Here is a 20,005-nt window from a genome sequence, read left to right as displayed (position 1 = left end):
GAACATAGCTTATTTAGAAGTAATGTCATTACAGATACAGTGAATTAAGATGAGGTCATACTAGAGTAGGGTGGGCCCTTAATCCAACATGGCCGGCCTCATATGGAAAGACAGAAAGAAGGCAGCTATGTGACCACAGAGGCAGAGACTCGAGTCTAGAGTAATACTTCTACAAGCCAAGGCACACCAAGGATTTCTGGCAACACCAGAAGCTAGCAGAGCCAAGGAAGGGTCCTCCCCTAGAATCTTCAGAGGGAGGGTGGCCCTGTAGACACCTTAATTTCAGACTTCTCACCTTTAAAACTCTGTAGTATAAAAAAGTCATGCGAGAACTCCCTGGGCCCACAAGCTGTCTACATTTGCCTCTGAAGTTATCTCTGCTTTGTATTTGCTGAAGGAAGCATGGCTGATGGTGGAAGAAAGGGGAGGGAAGCCAGTTGGAGAAGAAGAGCCTTTCGGTCATGATTTCATTGGGCTTCACCCAACCTCTCTCCGAGAAGAAGTCCCATCTCGGTGCATGTCCTTCTCCACCTCTGTTCCTTGAACTTCTTGAAAATATATTATCCTCTGTATTTAGTCTCAGGATTCTAAGAAAGCCTCCTTTGGAAAGGGAAGAGTTACTATTAAGAGGCAATAAACAATATTAGAACAGGAACTATTCATCCCTGCAGGGCCCCCAGACGGCTTCTAGCACCTGCTTCTCTTTCTGTCTCCCCATGGTTTCTATGGCACCTCCCTCATAGCCCCTCTACCTCCTTCCAGATGAGATCGGGCGCGTTCAGGGTGGTATGGCCGTAGACACCTCTGCCTCCTTCCAAATGCTCCATTTTTCTCCATGTCCTGACCAGCCCACGCTCACCATATCCCCCACCCCCAACCCAGATTTCACCCAGAGCTAGTCTCATCGGCTTAGCTAGTTCCCACTGTCCTTTGAGGCAAAGCCTTTGCACCAGGTCATCTCAGGGAAGTCTCCAAACTGTGGAGACTCTGCTTTGCTCTCGGGCTCCCCCTGAGCTAAGAACAGGCCATCACTGTTTCTCCTTCAGGGTGCTGTGTATGGGCTGTGCCCAACCAGAAAGGAACTCTGCACCTTGCTGGTTGATACATCTGACATGCCTGACACGGACCCAATATATGCTCTGTTAGTCTGTCCTACGTCTTAATTGCTTATTCCTGATGCACATTTTTTAACACTTTTGAACTGGCACAGTTGCTCAGCATGAGTAAAGGCATGGAAGCAGAGCCTGGAACTTCCATGGGCTAGCTTGGAGGCCACGTGATGGGAGCAATATGGCTCATACTAATAGCTAACTCTTGCACAGAACTTTCTAGGAAGCAGGCAGTCTTCTAAAGACCTCACATACATTAACTCATTTAATGTTAACAACCCCCTGAGGTGGATGCCAGTAGTAGCTAAGGAAACTGAGGCAAAGAGAGATCAAACAGTATGCTCATCCTGCCCATAAGTTTGATCCCCTGCCCACAGAGTAGGCCACAAAGTTCTTGCTCCTCACTGGTCCTTGTAATTTGGACAATAGGCCACCCTTCTCACCAGGCCTAGAGAAAAGAAATCTCCCTAAATCAGGATATGTATATCTGTTGTCCTCAGACCACCTGCATCAGAAATATATGTAGTACTGGTTTCTTGGGGATTTTGTTGTTGTTGTTGTTGTTTTTAAAGCAGGCTCTTCAAATTGTCAAGGCAGACTCACTAACAGAATGGCTTGGGGGTAAAGGATGGCTTTTAGCAAGTATTCTAGATTATTCTTTGTACATTATAGTTTGTGACCACTGCCTTAGGTCAAGCATATATAACTTACATCTGGGGTGTCCCCACTCCCCCAAAAGCTAAGATTTGGGTCTCAGCCTGTTTTCCCAAAGAGACTATTCAAAGTTTGACATGATTTAGCTGATCTATAAATACAGACTGTTCACAAGGTTCATCTTTTTTTTAAATATTTTATTTACTTATCTGACAGAGAGAGCATAAACGGGAGTAGCAGTGGAAGGACAAGGAAGCTCTCTGCTGAGCGGGGAGCCCGACACTGGGCTTGATCCCAGGATGCGGGGATCATGACCTGAGCTGAAGGCAGATGCTCAACCAACTGAGGCACCCAAGGGCCCCAAGTTTCATCTTTCTAAATTACGCCTAAGGTATCTCTATATGTGAATGTTGAGGAACGTTTGACCCATCATTGGGCTCGCCATCTGGTGGTCACAGTAAGGAGTGGCATGTTTTCCCGAGAAGAAAATGACAGGCGAATTTGTAAAACTGGGGGATCTTTGTTTTAAAAAAAAAATTTTTTAGGAGAGCTGACACATAGCGCTACATTAGTGTCAGGTGTACAACACAGTGATTCAACTTCTCTCTCTGTTACACTGTGCTACCATCGGTCACCATACAGCGCTATGACAGTACTAGTCACTAGACTAGTACCAGTAACTAGACAATACTAGTCACTAGTCACACAGGGATATGCTGTGCCTTCTATTAAAACTGGAGGAGTTTGAAGTATTTCCTTGATATCTTAAGGACTGAAAATCATAGTCCTTCTTTTTTATTTTATATGCTTGGAGCTTTTCTTTATATCAGTGGAGAATTTTGACATACAGCTGTGGGGTATACTTTCACTTTCAAACAGAAATGATTTCAATTAGATGATCTAGCCCAGCAAACTTTTTCTGTAAAGGATAAGATAATAAATATTTTAGGTTTTGTGGGCCATATGGTCTGTGTTGCAATCACTCAACTCTGCTGCTGTAGGATGAGAGCAGTCAGAGACTATATGTACACAAATGGGCATGGTATTTTCCAATAAATCTTTGTTTATGGACACTGAAATTTGAATTTCATGTCATTCTCACATCATGAAATATTATTTGTATTTTTTCTTTAAGATTTTATTTATTTGTCAGAGAGAGGGAGAGAGACAGCAAGCACAAGCAGGGGAGTGGCCGGCAGAGGGAGAAGCAGGCTCCCTGCTGAGCAAGGAGCCCAATGTGAGACCCGATACCAGGACTCCAGGATTGTGACCTAAGCCAAAGGCAAAGGCTTCACTGACTGAGCCCCCAGCCATCTCTATTTGTATGTTTTTCAACCATTTAACAATGCCACAACCATTCTTAGCTCACAGGCCTTGTGAAAACAGGCAGCAGGCAGGATTTGGCCCACTGACCATGTTCTGGTCTGGCCCACAAACTGTCCCATTCATGGCCTTCCTTCAGGAGGACTGTGAAGGAGATCCATTGCCTAGCGTGCTGGGTGTCTTTTGTTTCTGTCTCCACACAGTAGAGAAAAGCGGGGCAGTGAGACTAACGTTCCCTCTTGAAACCTCAAACCCTGTAGAGCCCCAACAAAGACAACCATGAAAAAAGCAAGTAATGGACTGAGTAATGGATCCCTACAGGAGATCGTTCTTTCTAAAGATGAGCTCACAGACAGACTTTACAAAGCATGTGAGGAAATCAAATACCATGAGCAGTAACAAGGAGCGATGAATCTGATTTGATCATTAAAATAAAGGATTCAGTAAATGTGCTCAACAGTAGACCAGCTGACCAGAGAGTTGTGAACTAGAAGAGAGACGTAAAGAGAAGACCAAATTACATTGCAGAAGGGCAAAGACGGACACAATTGCTCAACAGGGGCTAAGGAACGGCCGAAACAGTGAGCCCTAACACACAATCAACAGAAGCAGAGCCGGGAGGATGGAGAGGAGAGGCGACCATAACTGCAGGGATAACGGCAGACACAGAGCCAGGAAATTTTTTTTTTTAAGATTGTATGTATTTCATCAAGATCACAAGTAGGCAGAGAGGCAGGCAGAGAGAAAGAGGAAAAAGCAGGCTCCCCACTGAGCAGAGCCCGATGCGGGGCTCGATCCCAGGACCCTGAGACCATGACCTGAGCCGAAGGCAGGGGCTTTAACCCACTGAGCCACCCAGGCACCCCTCCAGGAAATCTTCTTGTAGGCATGTGTAAATTTAATTTTTGTGTAGTGGGGGGACTTGCAAACATGGACTTTGGAACCAGACAGATTTGGGGTTGATCATGGTTCTGTGGTCAGTCAGAGATCTTGAGCAAATAGCTTAAACCTTGATTTTCTCATCTGTCAATCTACCTTCCCCAGGAAGACTGTGACAGCTAGACAGGGGAGACCTAAAGCAGAGACTGGTTTGTTTGTTTTTTAAGCAGTTACCATTACTGTAACTGGGAAGCACAGGAAAGATCTCAGCTATAGTGTGGAATTGATTTGGGAGCTAAGGTGGCACCTTGGATGACCTCACTTCAGTTCTTGAGGTGGTCTTCTTCTCTTCCACAATATTCCTATATAGATCATTTTTGTTTTAACTTCTCTCTCATTGCAGAGGCCGGGGGGCTGTGTATCTTGTGTTCTTTTTACTTTCCCTGTCATCTCACACAGAATCCCCATCACGGCCAGCTTCCCTGGTGAAAACTGCCCCTGTGTCATTATGGAGGTATTCCATTTGGATCTTCCAACAACACTAGGATATCTGGCATTTCATATGTGCATAGTGTTCTTTTTATTTGTTATCTTTCTGTCTTGAAGTTAGAGCCTCCTGTGACCTCTAAGAAATGAGAAGCCCATGTCACTTAGCCATCCCTGAGACAGCAATTAAAAACAAAAATAGATGTCTTTGAACACCAAGTGGTTTCACACTTTTAAGGGACTTTCCTATTTATTTTCTTTTCATGGAGCTTAGGATAATAACCACTCTTGTCTTGTTCTTGTGGATTTCAGCCAAAAAAAGATGCTTCATTCACAGGGAGGAACTTGCTGCCCTCACTGTGCCATTGCTCTTAGATTAGCACCTCTACTTTGATCCTTCATGTCCACACCTATCTCAATGCCAATGTTTTCTATTCATTGAGATTACTATTGAACCATCCTTTTCTTGGGGTTGCGCTACTGTCCAATGAACGCCCAGTGAGGGCAGTACTGCTAATGCCTGAACAACACGCCCACATCAACTAGAGCTTTGCTTTATCTTGGTGCAATTTTTGGAAAAAAAGCATTCAGAGTATTATTTTGCAAAAAAGAAAAAATAAACTTAAATTTTCATAAAAGGATAATTAGAAAAAAATATCTGTGCCATGAGACCCAGTTTTAGCTGAGAATGGGAACATCTGTTTGGGTAAAAAAAAAATACCGTAAAAACTTTTGCTCGTTACTGAAAATAAACCAATCGAACCAGTGTTGGTAGAATCGATGACTTCAGTAGACTTGGTGACAATCCTCCCTGGCTTCACTTCACCTCGTACAGAGTTAAAACTGGAGAAGACCACGGAGGAAAAAAAAAAAAAACTGGAGAAGACCTGAAAATCCTACCATCTTTATTCCAGGAGAGGCCCAGAGAAATAAACTGAGCAGTGCCTCCCATCACATCCCCTCTGAGCTTCTGCTACTTTTCCTCTGTTCCTGTCTTCTTCTAGAAAGATAGCATATTTACATATTCCATTAGTGTAGGGTATGATTTGGGATGACAAAATACTAATTTAGTCTCATTTCCCCCTCTGACAGCTGTGACTTTGGAGTCCACTGAAATGAGGTGGATTCTGATAGCAAGTACATTAGCTTCCCATGACTGCCATCACAAATTACCGCAAATTCAGTGACATAACACAAATTTATCATACAGTTGCGGAGCTCAGAAGTCCAAACTGGGGTCAGCAGGACTTCTCTCCTTCTTTCTAGAGGCTCTAGGGGAGAATTTGTTTGCCTCTGCTCAGAGTTCCTTGATTTGTGGCCCTGCTTTACTCTGATCAGCTTCCCTCCTTCTACCTCCTTTTCTGCTTCTGATCCTCCTACCTCCATCTTTGAAAGACTCTCGTGGAGCACCTGGGTGCCTCAGTCAGTTGAGCAACCGAGTCTTGGTTTCCACTCAGGTCATGATCTCAGGGTCCTGGGATCGAACCCTGCATTTGGCTCTGCACTCAGCAGGGAGTCTTCCTGAAATTCTCTCTCCCTCTACCCCCAATCCACCCATGGACATGCTCTCTCTCTCCCTCAAACAAATAAATTTTTTTAAAAAAATACTTGTGACAACACTAGAGCCACCCAGATCATCCAAGATGATCTGTCCCAAGAGCCTTAACATAATGACACTCACCAAGTATGATTTGCCATGCAAGGAACCACATTGACAGGTTCCAGGGATTAGGAGGCAGACATCTTTGGGGAGCCATTATTCTGCCCAGCACAGCAGTACTGGGTGTACCTGTCAGTGATGACACATCTTCCATTAATGTCTTGGTGTGTAAGTAAAACGTTTTTACCATCTAACTTATTCAAGTCTATGTCTTCTTGCCATCATTATTAACGTCATTTCCTTGAGGGTAGAGACTCTTCCTTAGGCACCTTTGTGTCCTCTAATGTCAGAATTTCACACATGGTAGTTGCTTGGTAATACTGATGCACCAAATTTGATTTTATCTCAGAGTATACTACGTTAGAAGATGATCCAGGTATAGGTTCCTGATACTTTCCTCCATAAAACATATGCATCATCTTCAAATTTTTATTTTATTTAAATTCAGTCAATTAACATATAGTACATTATTCGTTTCAAAGGTAGAGTTTAGTGATCCATCAGTTTCATATAACATCCAATGCTCATTACATCAAGTGCCCTCCCTAATGCCCATCACTCAGTTACCCCAGGCCCCCAGCCTCCTCCTCCTCAGGAACCCGCAGTTTGTTCCCCATAGTTAAGAGTCTCTTATGGTTTGTCTCCCTCTCTCATTCTGTCTGATTTTACTTTTCTCTCCTTTCCCCTATGATCCTGTTTTGTTTCTTAAATTCTACATATGAATGAAATCACATGACAAATGTCTTTCCCTGACTGAACTAGAGGGTATTATGCTAAGCAAAATAAGTCAACTTCCAAAAACTTTATAAAGGTTATGGATAATAGCACATTTACAAAAGTACTATTTGTAGATAAAGAATATGGCATAAAATACTTAATCTTCCAAGAAATTTTAATCTTCCTTATTAAGCTGCCTGAAATCTATAGTTCTTTTTCATTCTTGTGTATTTTCTCTATATTCTATATTTCCTTTGAATAGTTGGCTCTAAATCATGAGTCAATCCCTTATATGTGGAAAGTTAACGGTTGTCTTCACATAATGAAACTTCTATGATGCTTTATGGTGATGATGATGTATCACTGAAACGTAATGTGAACTGAGCAGCTTCTATTTGTGATGTTTCCACGTATCCATGCTACTCATTACCCCTTTACGCATCTGCAGGTAAATAAAGCCTCGAAAGTAAGTAAAGCCTTACAGGTAATTGAAAAAGGCCCCAAAGCATATGCAAAACAGATTTCTGAACAAACCACTGGTATTTAGAAAGCCAGTGAGGAACTGTCATTATATTTGGGACACCACAATGTCACGTCTACCGTTGTGATAAAACTACACGCAGCAGTTAGAAGGCGGACGAGCCCCTCAATAAACAGTTACAAGACAGACGAGCAGCTCGAGGAGCGACTGGCCGCTCGATGTTAGACACTCACGCGGACCAGCTGTCTCCTCGGAGAACCCTTTCTGGTCTGTTAAATATATAGAAAATGTCCTCCCCTTTTTGTACAGAAATGCTCTTACTGACCCCTGTCACCAAGGGATCAGATGAGGGTAAGTGGTGGCACTGATTGACCATTGTCTTCTTGCTCCTTCCGATTTGCGAACAAAGATACGGATTTTTCAGTCATGAGCGAGGATCTACAGGTAAGGACTGAAAAAAAAAAGTATACCTGGCCCTACCTGACACCAAATACAGACCTTTAAATTCAATAACACCCTCACAAACTATAAAATAGAATATGAACATGGGGCGCCTGGGGGGCTCAGTGGGTTAAAGCCTCTGCCTTCAGCTCAGGTCATGATCCCAGGGGCCTGGGATCGAGCCCCGCATCGGGCTCTCTGCTCAGCAGGGAGCCTGTTTCTTCCTCTCTCTCTGCCTGCCTCTCTATCTACTTGTGATCTCTGTCTGTCAAATAAATAAATAAAATCTTTTTAAAAAATAGAATATGAACAAAGAGATGAAAATGTGCTCAAATTCCTCTGTTCGTATATGCAGCGTGTGCACGTGTATGTTAACATGCACACACACATCTCACAAATCAATTTAAAAACTGAATTGATTAATTTACAGAATTCTATCAATTAATCTTTTTAAACGATCCAACTAAGAATGTTGGCGATGGTGCTGAAACACAATACCATCTGTGAGAATATTTGTGCATATAAGTGAGCTTAGTAGCAGAGTCCTGTTCAAGCTGCTTCAGGGGTCTCCGGCTCTGGCATGACATTATTCAACATAACTCGTGCATTTCCTGATGAACCCTTTCTTTTTAGGAGACCAGACCAGGTTCCTGGGCTGTATATTACACTCTCCTGAGTGGAATTAGCCAGAGATCAATAAGTGCCATTTTGACAGCCAAGGACCCGTCACAGGTACATTTTGCTTTCCATTAAATTAGAGGGAATTCTAAAGGGCTCATGGCCCTGCCTTCCTACAAACAAGGCTCAATTCTGAGGACAATGCAAACTAACGCAGCTTTTACTGCTACTAATCTCAGCCAGATTTCTTTTCTCCTGGGGATTCTTTAATTTCTGACCTGCGTTCCATTCTGGTTCATCTTCCATAGAAACTAATAAATGGAGTCAGCTAAGTTGCTTAAGAAGGAACTTTGAGGGGCTCCTGGGTGGCTCAGTCAGTTAAGCTTCTGCCTTTGGCTCAGGTCATGATTCCGGGGTCCTGGGATCGAGCCCCAAGTCGGGGTCCCTGCTCAGTGGGGACTCTGCTTCTCCTTCTCCCCTGCTCCTTTCCCCCTTGTCCTCTCTCTCTCTCAAATAAAAAAAAATCTTTAAAAGAAAAAAGAATCTTTAAAGAATTTAAATTTAAATTTAAAAAATTAAAGAATTTAAAAATTCTTTAAATTTAAATTTGAAGAATTTTTTTTAAAAAAATCTTTAAAAGAAAAAAAGGAGCCTTGAGTAGAAAGTTTGTGCCCTAATACAAGGCTAAACTTCTGAAGAGAGTAGCAATTGTGAAATGACAAGAAGTAGGGTGGACAGCAGGACCTGCAGCCTCTCCAGAACCCCTGAAACTATACCAGGTACACCATAACTTCCTAGAATGTAGTTATCAAAAGCTAGGCTGTTTTTATTTTTAATGTACTTCTAGGAAAATCCAGTAAGAAGTATTACTTTCTTCTGTTTCAGGAAGAAAAGGAAGATAAGCAATTTCATACATTTTTTAAAGTTTTGGAATTCTTTCCTTATTTCAACTACTATCCCTCATTCTCTCACTGGACCTTTTTTCTCTAAAAGAAAATGCTGTTTGAAAAGTGACTAGCTGGCATATGCAGACTCAAACATCTGGGTACCAGACTGGAACAGATGTTTTTTATGGATCCTGTTCTATAGCAAGCTCCCGGCCAATTCATTTGAAGTGAATTGAGCAGAAGACTTGTGAGGAAAGGGGGTTGAGGAGGACACAAAAGTTCACAGCAGAGGTTAAAAGTCTTGGTCCTCTGTTTTCATTTTCTGCTCAAATTTCTGTTGTTCTCCTGCCTCTCCTCCTTGCTCCTATTTCTAGTTTTAGATCACCACATTATAGTTTAGTGATAATGAATACTTCATTCTACAAATGATCGTTACTTTTTTAGACAAGTGTTTTCTATAGAACATTCTTACCTTATGAAGTTTTCCCTCCTGTTCACACTTCAAGGTACAATGATTTAGAATAGGGTTTCTCAAATTTGGCAGTGTTGACATCTGGGGCTGCCAACTCTGTTCATGGGCTGTCCTATGCACTGGAGGACATTCAGCAGCATCCCTGGCCTCTTCCCATTAGATGCCAGCCACACCGCCCACCTCCAAGATGGGACAACCAAAAATGTCTTCAGACATCACCAAATACCCCTGGCGGGGGTGGGGGGGCAAAAAATTGATCCCAGTTGAGAACCTTTTTTTTTTAAGATTTTATTTATTGAGGAGAGAGAGAGAGAGAGAGAACAAGTGGGGAGAGAGGCAGAGGGAGGGGTCCCAGTGTGAGGCTCCATCCCAGGACCCTGGGATCATGACCTGAGCCGAAGGCAGACACTTAACCTACTGAGCCACCCAGGCACCCTGAGAACTGATGCTTTAAAGGAATATGTATTCCTTTAAATTCCTTTAAATATATATAAATGTATACTTAAAGTCTTGTGCTGCATCTGGATATTTTTATTCTTAAATCAGAACTAGTTTCATACCATTTTTAGTGTCCTTAACAGTCTTCCTAGCCTAACTAACACATGGCCCTTCTAATGTTAAGAGATTGCCATACAAAGTTTACATCACCATCAATCTGGGTACCCATGTATGGGAGAACTGTGGTCCTCATTGCCATTTCTCCCATAGGCTCAGCCTTGCACACCAACCTAGGTCACAGTCACAATAGTAACATCTGGACCTCTTCCCCTGCTCTTTGAATGTAACCCCATCTTCTATCTATTTTCCATTCTGTCTCATTCTAAACTTTTTGTTTTGTTCTTTAGCCAGTTTCTCCTTTTTCCCAGGGTTCCATCAAGAATCCCTGCTGTCTTGGGTTTAAGCAGCCCATTAGATGGAACAGTATCAAAGGCTTTCTGAAAATTGAGATTATCCATGTTGTATGCATTACTGTTTTTCAATGTGTCTGTAAGCTGCTCCAAAGTATACAAAAGAGCCAGTGAAGTTAGATAGATAACATCTTTCTACATAAAACCCCCTCACTCGGTCTTAAGGCCAAAACACCCATCCGAAAGGAGAAAGATGCTTGTCGAATATGTTTTGAATGCGGTCCAAACATTTGGATGCTTGGCATCATGTCGACAGCCATCTGGAAGGCTGATAAAATTTTTCTTCTAGATAGTTTGGTGGTATGTAGCCAGAACTTCTGAGTCTTCTTGGAATACTAGCAACTGTGGCTGGTTCCGAGTTAACTAACAATTACTGAGCCCTTACCAAATATCACACATACAATAACTATTCCATTCTCATGAACATCCTATAAGGTATGTCCTTTTGTTCCTGTTCAACAAATAAGAGAAACGGGCCTCGAAAGGCTGAGGTCAGAAAACAGGTGGCAGACTCGAATTTGAACTTGGGTATTTCTCTACAACACAAAGGAAAAGCACAGAGTCCCATGCCCAATATGCAAGTTTGAATTCTCATTAAGTAACTTTTTGCCATCGCTACTCAAAATGTGATCCCTGGAGCAACAATGTCAGCAACATCTATGAACTTCTTAGAAATGCAGAATCAGGGGCTCTACTGCAGACCTACAGAATCGGAACCCGCAACTCAGCAAGATCCCCAGCTCATTTCCACATACAATAAATCTTAAGGAAGTACTGCTCTTCAGCTCTCTGAGCATAGAAAGGCAGTCACCTGGTTGGTCCCTAGGGTATGCCCCTTGGTAACAGCAGGGGCACTAGCTACTCAGTCTCTTCCTGTTGCCCGCTGCATACGTTCCTGCACGAGGGTACTCTTACATCCTCCTGGACATAGCATTCTTCCTCTCACATTCTGGGCTAGAAAAGAGCGAGAGGTTTCAACTCTTTCCGCGAGAGGTTTCAACTCTTTCCACCAAGGTTCTAATGGCAGGCTTGTTTCTTCCACCTCTTTCAATAATGCTCTAGTCACCTGCAGTAAGATGCAGTTTTAAGGCAACAGAAGAGGGTTGGTCTGCAAGCATGTCATATTTTCTTCTTTTCTTTTCAACTTCATTTTATTTCTTCTTATTTTTTTAGTACTACCTATACCTAACGTGTGGCTCCAACTCACAACCCTGAGATCAAGAGTCATACGCTCTTCAAACTGACCCAGACAGGCACTTCCATTTTTTTTAACTTTATAAAACTTTATAAAATGTATCCTATTAAGATGGGCTTGGATACTGTATTTTCTGGACCTGTGATACCAGCAGTGGTTAAGACCAGTAAATTTGTTAAATTCCTGGACCTACACTGTTGCTGCCTTCTCTGTGGTACAGCACGTATTTGTTTCCTGTTGTTACTGTAACAAATTACCAAACACTTAGTGGCTTGAAATAAGGCAAATGGGGGCGCCTGGGTGGCTCAGTCATTAAGCGTCTGTCTTCAGCTCAGGTCATGATCCCAGGGTCCTAGGATCGAGCGCCGCATCAGGCTCCCTGCTCAGCAGGAGGCCTGCTTCTCCCTCTCCCACTCCCCCTGCTTGTGTTCCCTCTCTTGCTGTGTCTCTCTCTGTCAAATAAATAAATAAAATCTTTAAAAGAAAAAAAAAGAAATAAGACAAATGTATTCTCTTACAATTCTGGAAGTTGAAAGTCCTAAACGAATTTTAAGGGGCTAAAATCAAAGACCCTTCGGCAATTTTTTTTGTAGGCTCCAGGGGAGAACCCATTTCCTTGCTTCTACCAGCTTCTAGAGGCCATCTGTATTCCTCCGCTGGCCCCTTTCTCCATCTTCAAAGTGCTCTGCTTCTTGCCTCTCTCTTATAAGGATCCTTAGGATAACACTGGGTGCATCCATTCTGGTGTGCCCAAATCTGGAGGTCAAGGAAAGGATCTGACTGGACACTTGGGAGTACTGAAGACACAAGAAAGCAAATGAAGCAGTACTGGGTGACAGAACATGGCATAAGGCAATGACCCTTACTCCTCTTGGAGAATCTACTGGACCCTACACATCTTTGAGAAAAATTAAAATTAATAAACTACTTCACATGCAATTGCAGGGGTTTAAGGGCTCTAAAAGGATTCCTGAACATTAGGTTAGGAACCCCTGGGGTATAGTCATCTAGCATAATTATTCAGTTGGATCCTTTCTTCACACCTCTCACCAAAACACATTCTGATGGATCAAAGATTTGATCATCACAAAAGAAAACACGAAAGAGTTCTAAAATTACTATCAAGGTGATAAAGGTCTTTCTAAACATAAGACAAAAATCTCCAACCCGTGAAAGAAAAGACTAATAAATTCAACCACATAGGAAGATGAGTGTGTATCCTATGTGGAAATTAAACCATAAGCAAAATCACAAGACAAATGACAAAATGTCAATATTTGCAACTCACATCAAAGACAAAGAGCTCATTTTCTCAGTATTAAATACATTTTAACTTGATAAAACTTAATTAAATAGATATAAAGAGTTCACAGAAATTGATTAAAAGGCATTTTAATATCTGAAAAGATACTCAGTTTCATAATAAAGATGCATTTTCAAATATTAAATTGTAAAATATCAAGAAGACAGAATACAGTCTCGGTGAAGGTACAGACAGAATATCATACAGATACCGCTACTGGCAATCCAGTATCTACGACCTCTAGCTCAAGGCTTATCAAAGGGAAACGTGCACCCAAATCACTTGCGGATCTTATGAAAATGCACATTATGGTTCAGGGCCTTAAGGATTAGGTCTGAGATTTGTATTTCTAACCAGCTCCCAGGTAAGGGCAACACTGCTGGTCCACAGATCACATTCTGTTATAAAACCTAGTGATTTGGTAACACTTTGAAAAATTTTCTCTTAAACCAACAATGCAACCTCCAGGAATTTATCCTACTTACTTTCCCGCATATGTAGGAAAGGTGCGTGCACACAGAAATGCCTTGTGAAACTGGGTATAATAACGAAAAACAGCAAACAACATAAATGTCATTTTAAGTGTGCTAGCACAGAACTTTCCCCACTCTTTCTTCGTTCCTACTTTGCATCTGCTGGGTGTGAAGAAACTAAACACTGCACTTCCCAGACTCTCGTGCAGCTAGGATCTGGGACGTGATTTAGTAATCATCAATGAGCTGTTTTTATGTGAAACTGAAAATCAAAATGAGACATCTTCCTGACACCGTGGAGTCTGGAAAGGGAAGTCTGACAAGACATGAGAATTCGCGGCAGCGGGACTCGGCTCGCCCCAGGGTCTCCTCCCTAGCTCCGGGAGTGAGCAGCTCAGCTGTGGCGACAGCCGCGATGGCAGCCAGAGCAGTTGCCTGACTTGGTCACCACACCAAGTATGCTGTGACCTTTAAACCATCGGCTCAGTGCTCACCCTCGAATTTAATTCCTGACTTGCTTCCAGTGAGTTTTCAAGCACCCGATCTTCTGTAGTCAGTCCCATCCTACTTGACATGATCTGGAGTGCTGCGCTGGGCTTCTGCATGTAAGTGCGACCGCCCCAGCACGCGGTCCTAAGATGGAGGACTGGGATGAGACAGCTCACCAGTCTGGTGTTTGAGGGAGGGACAACTCCGTTACCATACTGGCTCTTACCAGCCCACCATACAAATCACCCTACTTAGCTGAAATACCATTCAAAGGCAAAAGGAACATGGAATGCCAAATGAAGAAAAACATTTGTAAATACCAAGTACAACACCACGGTCAGTTGTCAAATTGAGGAACAGCATAGACGTTTTTCCTTGCCATTTTATGTTTATACCTTAGCCAGATTCCTTTTCTACCTCCTCCTTTCTAGTCTAATTTTATACCAAGACATGTAAATAGTGGTGGTTGTTATCATTTAGTCCTTGGGTTCAAGGATAGAAAAGTTCCAATATGACTAATACCGAGAGTATTAAAATCGCCCAGGGATGCATTTTGCAACTGATGGAACTGGTTCTCTGTTTTACGGAGGAAGGTGAATGTATTTTCACTTGCATAAGGTATGATTACTTTATATAAGGCACGACCATGTTGCTGCAATTTAGGAACAGGTGGAAGGCAGGCTGTTTATGCCAAACGGCCAAAAGGGTGGACAGTGTTGACGCATCCGCCCTTGGTATCCATTTCCACTCCCCTTTCTATTTTATTTAGGTTCTGCTCTGAGTCGCTCTTAGACAATAAGAAAGTGAATCAAGGCTGGAAAGCGTCCAAGTAAAAGTGAGACAAGGGCCATCTCTCTGACACTGCGCAGGTTACGGACAGAGAGGCATGAGCAGATGCGGCTGCTGGCCTCCATCTTCCAGGAATACCCTCCAGCTTCATGGGTATGAGACAGCGGTGATACTTGTGGCTACGGCAACGGCAGCTTCTGGAGCTCTGTGCCATGGCTATGGTTGTGAAACTTGGAAATCAGCATTCCAGCAGCAATGGCCATGACTTTGACTCCTTTGCCCCTTTCAATTAATTCGTTATCACCTAAATCCCTTTACTGAACGTCATTTATGCCAGAAATAGGGTGAATTTCTACTTTCTACATTTAAATTCAGGCTCAATTATGGCTAATCTTTCTCAAACTCTTCTGAAAAACTGAAAAGCAGGGAAAGCTTCCAAACTCATTTTATGAGGCCAGCATTACTCTGATATCAAAACTGGAAAAGAATATCACAAAAAAAGAAAATTATAAGTCAATATCCCTGATGAACATAGATGTAAAAATTCTCAACAAAATATTAGAGAACCTAATTCAACAATACATTAAAAAGCTCATACACTATGATCAAGTGGTATTTATTCCAGGGATGCAAGGATGGTTCAACAACTACAAAATCAATCAACATGACATACCACATTAATAAAAGATAAAAATCATATAGTGATCTCAATAGATGCAGAAAAAGTATTTGACAAAATTTAACATACATTTATTATAAAAATTCTCAACAAAATGGGTACAGAGGGAACACACCTCAACATAATGAAGGCCATATGAAAAACCTACAGCTAATATCATACTCAATGGTGAAAGGCTGAAAGCTTTTCCTCAAAGATCAAGGATGCCTACTATCCCCACTTTTATTCAACATAGTACTGGATGTCCTAGCCACAGCAATTAGCCAAAAGATAGAAATAAAAAGCATACGACTTGGAAAGGAAGAAGTAAAACTGTCACTATTTGCAGATGATATGATAATATATATGGAAAACCCTAAAGACTCCACCAAAAATCTGTTAGAAAAGTCAGTAAAGTTGCAGGATACAAAATTAACACACAAAAACCTGTTGCATTTCTATACACTAATAAACAGAAAGAGAAACTGAGAAAACAATCCCAATTATAAATGCATCAAAAAGAATAAAATACTTAGAAGTAAATTAGGTGAAAGACCTATATGCCAAAAACTATAAGACACTGATGAAAGAAACTGAAGAAAATGCAAACACCTTGCCTTGGGTGTCACATCCAAAAGAACATTAGTAAGGCTGATGTCAAGGAGCTTACCACCTATTTTTTTCCAAGAGTTTTATGGTATTGTTGAATTAGATATTCTGCGTTCATGGTCTGGAAGAATACTGTTAAAATGTCCATACTAGCCAAAGCAATCTACAGAATCCATGCAACCCTATCAAAATTCCGATGATATTTTTCACAGAGCTGAAACAACTTTAAAATCTGTATGGAACCACAAAAGACCCCGAACAGCCAAAACAATCTTGAGAAAGAACAAACCTGGAGGTATCATGCTCCCTAATTTCAAACATACTACAAAGCTCTAGTAATCAAAACAGCATGATATTGGCATAAAAAACATACACATCGATCTATGGAACATAACAGAGAGCCCAGTAATAAATCCACACATATCTGGTCGATTAATTCACTACAAAGGTGGCAAGAATATGTAGTGGGGTGAGCCACCCTGGTGGCTCAGTGGGCTAAGCTTCTGCCTTCGGCTCAGGTCATGATCTCAGAGTCCTGGGATTGAGCCCCGCATTGGGCTCTCTGCTCAGCAGGGAGCCTGCTTCCCCTCTCTGTCTCTGCCTGCCTCTCTGCCTACTTGTGACCTCTCTGTCAAATAAATAAATAAAATCTTTTAAAAAAAAAAAAGAATATGTAATGGGGAGGGTGCCTGGCTGGCTCAGTCAGTAGAGCATGCAACTCTTGATCTCAGGATTGTGAGTTCAAGCCCCACCTTGGGCATGGAGCCTACTTTTTAAAAAAAAAGAATATTCAGGGGCGCCTGGGTGGTTCAGTGGGTTAAAGCCTCTGCCTTCGGCTCAGGTCATGATCCCAGAGTCCTGGGATTGAGCCCCGCATCGGGCTCTCTGCTCGGCAGGGAGCCTGCTTCCTCCTCTGTCTCTCTCTGCCTGCCTCTCTGCCTACTTGTGATCTCTGCCTGTCAAATAAATAAATAAAATCTTAAAAAAAAAAAAAGAATATTCAATGGGTAAAGAGCAGTCTCTTCAATAAGTGGTGGTGGGTGGTTCAGTCAGTTATGCATCTGCCTTCAGTTCAGTTCATGATCCCAGGGTCCTAGGATTGAGCCTCATGTCAGGCTCCCTTTTCAGTGGGGGGTCCACTTCTCCCTCTGCATCTTCCCCTGGCTCATGTACGTTCTCTCTCTCTCTCAAATAATAAAATCTTAAAAAAAAAATAAGTGGTGGTGGGAAAACTGAACCACTATATTACATCAACTACAAAAAGTAATTCAAAATGGATTACAGAGTTGAATGTAAGAACTGAAACCATAAAACTCCTAGAAAAATATAGGTGGTAAGCTCCTTGACATCAGCCTTACTAATGTTCTTTTGGATGTGACACCCAAGGCAAGGAAAATGGAAGCAAAAATAAATGGGACCATATCCAACTATACAACCGCACAGCAAAAGAAACCATCAACAAATCAAAAAGGGAAGCTACTGAATGAAAGAAGATATTTGCAAATCATATAACAGATAAGGGGTTAAAATCCAAAATATTCATGTTGAACTCATACAACTCAATAACAACCAAAAAAATCTGATTTGAAAAAAATGGGCAGAGGATTTGAATATTATTTTTACAAGAAAAACATACAGATGACCAACAGGCACATAAAATAATGCTTAACATCACAAATCATCAGGGAAATTGCAAATCAAAACCACAATGAGAGGGTTACCCGGCTGGCTCAGTCAGAAGAACATGCTACTCTTAATCTCAGGATTGTGAGTTCAAGCCTCACGTTGGGTGTAGAGATTATTTTAAAAGAATTAATAAATACACTTTAAAAAAAAAAAAGAAATGAAGGCACCTGGGTGGCTCAGTCTAAAGTAAAGCATCTGCCTTTGGCTCAGGTCATGATCCCAGGGTCCTGTGATTGAGTTCCTCGTCAGGGTCCCCACTCAGAGGACAGTGTGCTTCTCCTTCTGCCCCTCTCCCTGCTTGTGCATGCATTCTCTATCTGTCTCACGTGTGTGCTCTTTCTCTCTCTCGCAAAAATAAATTTTAAAAATCTTAAAGAAATGAGAGGAAATTTTAAAACAAAACAAAACCACAGTGAGAATCACCTTACACCTGTCAGAATGGCTAGACTCAAGAAGACAAGAAATAAAAAGCATTGGAGAGAATGTAGACAAAATGGAACCCTAATGCACTGTTGGTGGGAATGCAAGTTAGTGCAGCCACCATCAAAAACAGTATGGAGTGTCCCCAGAAAATCGAAATGGGACCACCATATGATCCAGCAATTCCACTACTGGGTATCTGAAGAAAGCAAAACACTAATTCGGAAAGATACATGCAACCCTACATTCACTCCAGCCTTATTTACAATAGCTACTATATGGAAACCACCTGTGTCCATAGATGAATAGATAAAGATGTGGCATATATACACAACATAATATTAACCAGCCATAAAAAGAACGAGATCTTGCCATTTGCAACATGTATGGATCTTAAGGGTATTATACTAAGTGAAATAAGTCAGAGAAAGACAAATAGTGTATGATTTAACTTATATATGGAACCTAAAAAAAAAAACAAAATTCAACCTCATAGATACAGGGAACAGATTGGTGTGGCTGCCAGAGGGGTTGGGGGATGGGAATAGGTTAAGGGGATTAAAAAGTACAATCTTATAGTCATATAATAAATAAGTCATGGGGATGTAAGGTAGGACATGGGAAATACAGTCAATAATATTGTATTAACTTTGTGACAGATGCTAACTAGGTTTATTGTGGTGACCATTTCATAATTTACACAATGTTGCATCGGTATGCTGTACACCTCAACTATGTCAATTACATCTCAATAAATTTTTAAAAAGCACAACACACAATAATACTGCATATAGCACTATACAGCATCATGTTTGTGTGTCTGTATATGCATAGAATGACTCTGTAAAGACACACAAGAAATCCATAATGGAGGTTCCCCTAGAAAGAGAACTCAGGTGGCTAGGAGTAGAAAGCCAAGTAGTCTTCATTCATCACCTTTGTACCCTTGGGATTTTGTACCAACTAAACATATTACACACACACACACACACACACACAGAGAAGAGAGAGAGAGAGTTTACAGAAGGAAGAAAGAAATTTGAAAGGGGTAGGGTAAAAAGAAAAGAAGGCATGGAAGAAAACCCTAAGGAACACCAACAGACGAAGGAAGAGAAGCAGAGACAGAAAGCTGAGGAGTGCGAGAAAGCTTGGAGGACAGGCCAGAATGGTGACACAAAAGCAAAGGCAGTAGGGCATTTAAGGAGAACAAGAGTCATCAACTGGGCCAAATACTGTGAGAGGACCAATAAGAGCAAAATTGAAAAACTGAATTGTCACTTGGTATAGGAACAAGGTAATCAGAGGTCTTGGTGAAAGAAATTTTAATGGATTGCACACTCCATCCCTCTGAAGAACACCAAGAGGTCACTGGATTCAAAGAGACACAAGTATCCTTTTTTCCAAAGTTGTATTGCTTGTTGAAATGCTGAGTCAATTCAGAGGGACTCTAAAGATTGAAATCATTTTGGAGAACCCTACATACTGCTAGTGCATACACACTAATAAATGTCTATTACTAAAAGTCTATATATTTCTTGCTAAGTGAAATGAAGTCACTTAGGCAAAGCAGTCATTCAGTTGAGCTTTAGAACACACCCCACTAACTTACCTTCCTAGGACATAGCTGGGCTATCCAGTAAGATCTGGCCTCTTATCTCCAAACTACAATCCTAGTCCTTTACTATTGTCTTCATAAAGTCTTTAAGAGGTTGATGATCACTACTAATCTGTAGGGTGATGTGGAAGGC

At 41.6% G+C, this 20,005-nt stretch overlaps 1 non-coding gene across 1 annotated transcript; it reads left to right on the top strand.

Moving 5' to 3' along the window:
• Window positions 1-4,905: 4,905 nt before the first annotated feature.
• Window positions 4,906-5,031, top strand: LOC122897874. The gene has a single exon (XR_006382704.1). It is a non-coding gene; the product is annotated as a U4atac minor spliceosomal RNA (small nuclear RNA).
• The last annotated feature ends 14,974 nt before the right edge of the window (window positions 5,032-20,005 follow it).

The sequence above is a fragment of the Neovison vison genome, chromosome X (assembly GCF_020171115.1).
Source record: "Neovison vison isolate M4711 chromosome X, ASM_NN_V1, whole genome shotgun sequence".
Lineage (NCBI taxonomy): Eukaryota > Metazoa > Chordata > Mammalia > Carnivora > Mustelidae > Neogale > Neogale vison.
This window is presented reverse-complemented; position numbering and strand designations above follow the sequence as displayed.